Source organism: Micromesistius poutassou (assembly GCF_964030765.1).
Source record: "Micromesistius poutassou genome assembly, chromosome: 2".
Lineage (NCBI taxonomy): Eukaryota > Metazoa > Chordata > Actinopteri > Gadiformes > Gadidae > Micromesistius > Micromesistius poutassou.
In genome coordinates, this window is record NC_140272.1 from 6,148,126 (window position 1) to 6,155,871 (window position 7,746).

Here is a 7,746-nt window from a genome sequence, read left to right on the forward strand (position 1 = left end):
CTCAATCTGTATTCAAGGTTACAGTGCGTTCAGTCCGGCAGCGAGCAGAGTGGGAGAATGCAGTGTGGAGACGGAGAAGCTGCCCACACCTCTGCAAGAGCTCACAGATTACACAGTACCTGCTAACTACTGGTCTCTCTCTCACCAGCTCTCTCTCTCTTTCTCTAGCTCTCTCTGTCAGGCTCTCCTCTCTCGATCCCACACACTCTCTCTCTTTCCCTCTCTCTCTCTCTCTCCCCCTCTCTCCTCTCTAGCTCTCTGTCAGTCTCTCCTCTCTCGATCCCACACACTCTCTCTCTTTCCCTCTCTCTCTCTCTCCCCCTCTCTCCTCTCTAGCTCTCTGTCAGTCTCTCCTCTCTCGATCCCACTCACTCTCACTCTCTCTCTCTCTCTCTCTCTCTCTCTCTCCTAGTTTTTTGGGGTTGGCTATATCCTAAAGGCACCTTACATTCCTGTGCCCTGATTGGTTGGAGTCTCGGCCAATAGGAGCCCGGCTGGGCTGAGCATTTTCCCAGAGTGGAATCGAGAGGCAGACTGCTCATATTTATATGCGTTTCTCCATCTCATTCCACCTCCTGCCTGCCGTATGTTTCTCATTGTTCTCCCTTCCTCTCTCTCTCTCGCTCTCTCTCTCTGTATTTCCTGCCATACAGAAAAGTAAACAGAAACAGCTGATTTCATGATTATACGCTGTGTGGATCTATGTTGTGTGGATCTGCTCTGTGGATCTGTGTGGATCTGCTCGGTGGATCTGCTCTGAGTGGATCTACTCTGTGTGGATCTGTGTGGATCTACTCTGTGTGGATCTACTCTGTGTGGGCTGTGTCCTTCACAAGGGCAGACGCAGTGTAGCAGGGCTGCTCTGCTCCATACCCTCTGTGTGTGTGTGTGTGTGTGTGTGTGTGTGTGTGTGTGTGTGTGTGTGTGTGTGTGTGTGTGTGTGTGTGTGTGTGTGTGTGTGTGTGTGCGCGCATGTGTGTGCGTGTGCGTGTGCGTGCGTGTGTGCGTGCGTGTGTGTGTGTGTGTGTTGGGGGAAGGGTCTTGTGTAGAGGCTCACATACAGTCGGATATATTAGGAAAGTGCTGATCGTGGGAGTAGCTGTCAGTGGCGGAACTGTACTCAACACAGCTGCGCCGGGCGCAGAGACAGAGCTACGATGTGCAGAGTGGCAGTGTGTCGCAGAGACACAGAAGACGCTCCTCAAACCAATGACGTTTGCGTTTAGGAACGTCTTCTGTTCCTCTCAAAACACGCTGTCACATCGCAGCGACGCTGCCACTTGTCACATCGCAGTAGAAGAGAAGATGGTTCCGGCGTGTTTTAGACAAAACTGAAGACGGTTCCCCAAACGCGAACGTCATGGTTTACATTTTGGGGACCGTCGTGCGTTTTTGGAACCATCTTCTGCCACATCGTCGCCCCGCCACGCTCCCTGGAAGCAGGATTATGACCGGTCATGACACCCGTCTGACAGTCTTTCAGTTAAACACAAGCTTCTGGGAAAACAGACTGCTTCCCCCTGAGAGCCAATAACCAATGGCTCTCTCAGGGTAATTGATAGTCGCCATGCTAGAACACACACACACGTGTGTGTGTGTGTGTGTGGTTGTGTGCGTTTGTATATGTGTGTTTAGGCGATGTGTGTGTGTGTGTGTGGGCGATGTGTGTTTGTATATGGGTGTGTTTAGGCGATGTGTGTGTGTGTGTGTGTGTGTGTGTGTGCGTGGGCGATGTGTTTGTGAGTGTATGGTTTTGTGTGTGTGTGTGTGTGTGTGTGTGTGTGTGTGTGTGTGTGTGTGTGTGTGTGTGTGTGTGTGTGTGTGTATATGTGCGGGCGGTGTGTGTGTAGGCAGTGTGTGTGTGTGTGTGTGTGTGTGTGTAGGCAGTGTGTGTGTGTGTGTGTGTGTGTGTGTGTGTGTGTGTGTATGCAGTGTGTGTATACGTGTATGTGCGGGCGGTGTGTGTGTGTCTTCATGTGGTATCAGGTATCCTCATTAGTAGCTCGGGGCTGAATAATGCAGGCAGCTCCATTGTTGCGGCCAATAGGCCAGGTGCTAATGGAGCTGTTGTGGGGAGAGGGCTCGGCCCAGCAGCGCTTTAATGGATGTCACTAAAGCACACAGTCACCGGAACCCCGGGCTCCGGTGTCACACCCCGACCCACCTGCCTTTCTGCGTGTGTGTGCGTGTGCGTGTGCGTGCGTGTGTGTTTGTGTGCATGAGTGGGTGCGTGTGTGTGTGCTACTTGGTGTGTGTCGGTGTGTGTCATCCCCCCCCAGCGCGCTCCGTCCGGGCCCTCTGCAGGAGGTCCCGGTGCTGACAGGCTTGTTAAACTCAAATTTAGCCCCGATCGTTAACAGTTGGCGCTCGAGAGCCCAGCGGATGTTTGATGTGGATCTGATTGGTCAGAGCGTTTGGAAAGCCCTCAGCTCGCCTGTGATGAGCCAATCACGAGCCCCGATGGACGGGACGACAGATATGAGCCACTTGAGTTCCTGTGCCGGACTCAGCGGCCACCCCTGGTAACAGCAGGGTGCCCCCACATCACAGCCAATCAGAGGCCTCCTCACAACGCAAGCTGCCAGTCATCAAGCTCTGAGCCCACCAGGTAGCCAGAGTCTTTAGACAGACAGGCATCTGGCCAATCACGAAGCTTTGAGTGCAACATATGCCAATAAACACTTTTGCCCGTTTTCGGTGCCCGAAAACACACTTTTCTGAAACCACCTCCAAGAGCGGTTAAGATATAAACTGACCTATGCGTTTTTCGTGTTCAGATTCTTGTGGACGCCTGAAACGCAAACGATGACGTCATCGCCCCACCACCAGCAGGGCGACGTTAGAGTTGCGTTGAAATTTTTTTTTTCAGCTCTGAGCGCACAAGGTATCTGGGTCTTTAGACAGACAGGCAGCCCGGCCAATCATAAAGCTCTGAGCGCACCAGGTAGCCAGGGTCTGTAGAAGACAGGCGGCTCGGCCAATCACCTCAGTGGGGTTTAAACGCGCCACAGAGAATGGGCTGTTTTCTTTGGTTTATGTTAACAGAAATATATAAAAAAATGTTTTGCATTATTTGCATTTTATATTGTATTCATTTTTTTTTATTATTCATTGAAATAGTTGATGTGTTCGTTTATTCATTCATTCATTCCTTCATCTGCGTGTGTTTTGGGCGTGCTGCCGGCAGAGAGGACCTGAGGGAGGCCAAATGGTGAGGCTGTAAATCTGCGGGTGGAATGTGTTGGCGTTCACGGCGTGGCGGAGCAGAGAGCATGGTCAGAACCTCTGGCCTCTGACACACAAAACACGTTCTATAAAGACGTTCTCCTCTAAAGACGTTCTCCTCTGTGGTCTGTCCTGAGTATCAGATTCGGAGAGCAGTGAGATGAAATGTATTCAGTTTTCTCCTTTGCGCTGAATGTGCCAATACATGCCAATAAACACTTTGTTTATTATTTTGTGAATGGCTATATATCTATATTCGTATATCTGTGTCTATATATATTAATAGGATTGCTATGTGCATGTTATCCTTCCTGTTTGGAGATGCTTTGAGCGGCGGAGGCTGACCCCTGTGTTTGAGATGCAGAGAGAACATCCTCAAATACTTTCAAAAAACAGCACTTATCTCTCCGGGCCATATCAAATAGAACAATGTCCCATAGTGCACCTCTTCATGGGCCACGGTGCCATCTTGCTCTCTCTCTTTACCTCCCTTATCTCAACAACAATATTTACATGTGGAGATGGCTAGTGAGGTCAAAGGTCAAACAATCCAATCCAAAAATGACTTTTTTTAACGATGTGTGCTGATGTCCACTAAAAATTCCTCTTGGACATTCTGAGTGACATGTGATGCCTGAGTCTTCCCGGCCGCGTGTGAACATGGAACTAGAACAATGTTGACATATTCCCATGCCCCGTGGGACCGCAGCTGGCCCCAGGGTGATTGATGTGTCAGTGCTCTTACCTGAGCTCCACATTGAAGTCCGCCTCTCAACGCCAGTCCAGTCCTTCTGCAGGTTACCGTGCCGACCAGCGCCCTTCCCAAAAGAACCACAACTGTGTCGTCCCTCTTTGAAATATGTTTGCTGCGCTGAATAAGATCCTCTGCGATCACGTGACCATGGAGAGATTCTGTACCCCTGGAGATACGGAGAGCAGTTATCAACTGGCAACTGACAGTAAAGACCTGACCTGCAGCAGACGAGGAGACCGGAGCTACTGGCCCACGGTGCGACCAGGAGCCCTCCTGCTGCTCCGTCCGTCTGTCTGTCTGACTGCTTGGCTCTCTGTCTGTCTGTCTGTCTGTCTGTCTGTCTGTCTGTACGTCTTTCTGTCTGTCTGCTTGGCTCTCTGTCTGTACGTCTTTCTGTCTGTCTGCTAGGCTCTTTGTTTGTTCGTCTGTCTGTCTGTCTGTCTGTCTGTCTGTCTGTCTGTGTGTATGTCTGTCTGTCTGCTTGGCTCTTTGTTCGTCTGTCTGTCTGTCTGTCTGTGTGTGTGTGTGTGTGTGTACGTCTGTCTGTCTGCTTGGCTCTCTGTCTGTCTGTCTGTCTGTGTGTACGTCTGTCTGTTTGCGTGGCTCTCTGTCTGTCTGTCTTACTGCTTGGCTGTCTGTCTTGGTTGACCGGCTAGTTGGTTGGCTGCTGCAGGCGGTAATTTGCAGCCACTCTTCTTCTATTCTTGCTGGCTGTTTCCTGGCTCGCTGCTCTCTGCCTCCTCTCAGGACCAGAAGGTAACAAGTGCACCAGATTCCAGAGGCTAATTCTGCTCCTCAACCAAGGAACCTGATCTGTGAGGACAACTGGGAGGGAGGAGGGGAGGGGTGGGGGGAGAGAAGAGGGGGTTGAGATTTGTAAGCAAGAGAGAAGAATGGTGGATGGCCCGGTGAGTAATATTGGATCAGACAAAACAAACCCAACTGATGAGTGTGTTGTCGACAAGATGATGGGGGTGGTAGTGGTGGGGTTATGTACGTGTGTGTGTGTGTGTGTGTGTGTGTGTGTGTGTGTATGTGTGTGTGTGTGTGTGTGTGTGTGTGTGTGTGTGTGTGTGTGTTTGTGTGTTTGTATGTATGTGTGGGTGGGTCGGTCAGTGTGTCTAAGTGTGTGAGTGTGTGTGTGTTTGTGTGTGCGCGTGTGTAACTAGTTATTATTGTCAACAGAGTCCGACAGTAAAACAGAGAGGCCAGCAACAGAAACACATTATTATGGTTCTCACGTTGAACTGGTGTCAGATCAGTTCAGCCACACACACACACACACGTGGTTGCGGCTGGGATTTTTTAAATTATCATTACAAATTCCCTTCACACGTGACTTGAATCCCTTTCACCCAATTAAAACGAGCTTATCAAATCCTCAGCAATCGTCACTTGACGCAGCATTTATTCTTCATCCCCCTTTCTTTATGGCAAAACCCCCTCGAACCGTGATTAATACGATCATCAGAACACTATTTTGTCGCCTCCTCTCTCCTCCTGACGGACGGAGCCAGGTCGGTAGCCGGTCTACTCACCACCGTGGAGCTAAATGGAGCTCCATTATCTAACGCCGCTGCAGCCCCCCGCCCTGCCACGGCCCGTAGGCCCGCATTTAGATCGGATGACAGAAAAAGTGCATGTGAGCGTCATTTAATCGAGCCGGGAGTCGCCGTAGCGACGAGGGAGGGGGAGGAGGAGACGGGCGAGGTGAGACTGACGCGTGGCGCAATGTCGCGTAAATGTCAAGCTCAATCCGAGGTGTTCGAATGTCCTCCATCGACCTCCGGTGACTTCCTGACTTCACTGGAACGGCCGTTTTGCTTTGTCAACATGGGCGGCGTGCGGGAACATCACCTCTCCTCTGTGAGCGGTTTGGGGTTACGAGGCGTTCGGGACTCTATTGATATCATATAGGGGTGGGGTGCTGGGGTGTGATGTGCATTAAAAGCGAGCAGTAACCCCATAAAAACACACCCATGTGTTCTTGGCGAGCTGCCCTACGAGGTTAACTCCTAGGACAGTTGGAAGGACAACATACTGAGCAGTAAGCACATTCGCTATCCGAGAGCTTTGAGATAGAGTTACAGAACCACACTCCTATACCCAGCCCTGTGTCAAGCCTCTCTCTCCCCCCTTCTCTCTCTTTCTCTTCCCCCTTTTCTCTCTCACTCACTCTCTGTCTATCTCTCTTGCCCCCCTTTATCTCTCTGTCTCTCGCTCTCTCTATCTCTCTATCCCCCCCCCCCTCTCGCTCTGTCTCTCTCCTTACAATAACAACTTTCTTATAAAATCTTTACAACTCGACGGTTAAGTGTGGCACTTGGCAGGACATCGTATAACTTATATATAGAGCGAGAGCGAAAGAGAGAGAGAGCGCTAGAGAGGGGACGGACGGACAGACAGACAGAGATATACACATCCTAGGCCTACTTGACACAGACAGTACATTTGTGTTCTTCTTAACAACAGCCCAGATCCCATATCTCCTTCAGAATACCATCATGTCCTGACAGTAGTAGGCCTAGTGATGCAAGGAGTAATAGTGTAGTTGTGTTACATCTTCATTTAATTAAGTTATCCTCTGAGCCGCGCCCGCGGTACAACGCCGTGACGTCATCGGCTGAAGCTCAGGTGTTGTCCCGCCCCAGGATGACGTTTCCGGAAGCGGGACTTGAACACCTGTCCATCAACCTTACAGTAGGACTAATTCTGGATCGTTATCAAATATTTGCGATATAAACAATAATTAATTTTGTTGATTTACAGTTTTAAAGTGAATTTATTAATTAAATGTTTAAAATAAAATGCATTGAGGCTGCTTATTAAAATTAGCCTACTTATTAAAAAATCCTTGAGTCTAGTGGAACGAGACGTGTTCGGTCTGAACTAAGGCGGCATCATGTAAGATATATATATATATATATATAGAATAATATATATAGAATTATATATATATATATATATATATATATATATATATATATATATATATATATAGAATTATATATATAGAATTATATATATATATATATATATATATATATATAGAGAGAGAATTCTATTATATATATATATATACATATATATAATATTTGTATAATAATATCGAATAATATGTATCATAAATATATCATAATATATATCATATCATAAAGAAAATGTATTCATTTCCTCATTCTCGCCACACGGTGGCAGTATATTCCAGTTTATGTTTTCGTTGCCCATGGACAGAGAAACCGTATCACACAATGCTCACTAGGAGCATTCCTAACACCTTCTGTTGTATGGCAATTAAAGTATTGAATCTTGAATCTTGAATATTTACCTAATGTTATGAAGAGGATACGTCTTCTACAGTATTATTAGTTCATTCAACGATGGTCCACTCTGCTGGGAACACTGGTTAATTCTGTGACTATCTAGTCCCAGTGGCTGTAGGCCTAGTTGTTTTCCCACTGGCTCATCATCAACCAGTGATCTGTGGGATGTTGTTTTGGCTCCTACTCAGCATGTTAAGGAGTTACTGTCTTAACTACCCCTCTTCTGTCAGGATTACTGCCTTAATGCAGCGATGCAGACATGAGATCAGCTGCTTAATACTGTCTCATCCACAATAACAATCCTGCAGCGCTGGTGAGCTGACAGCAGACTGACCAGTGTGTTACTGGTGACAGCAGACTGACCAGTGTGTTACTGGTGACAGCAGACTGACCAGTCAGTGTGTTACTGGTGACAGCAGACTGACCAGTGTGTTACTGGTGACA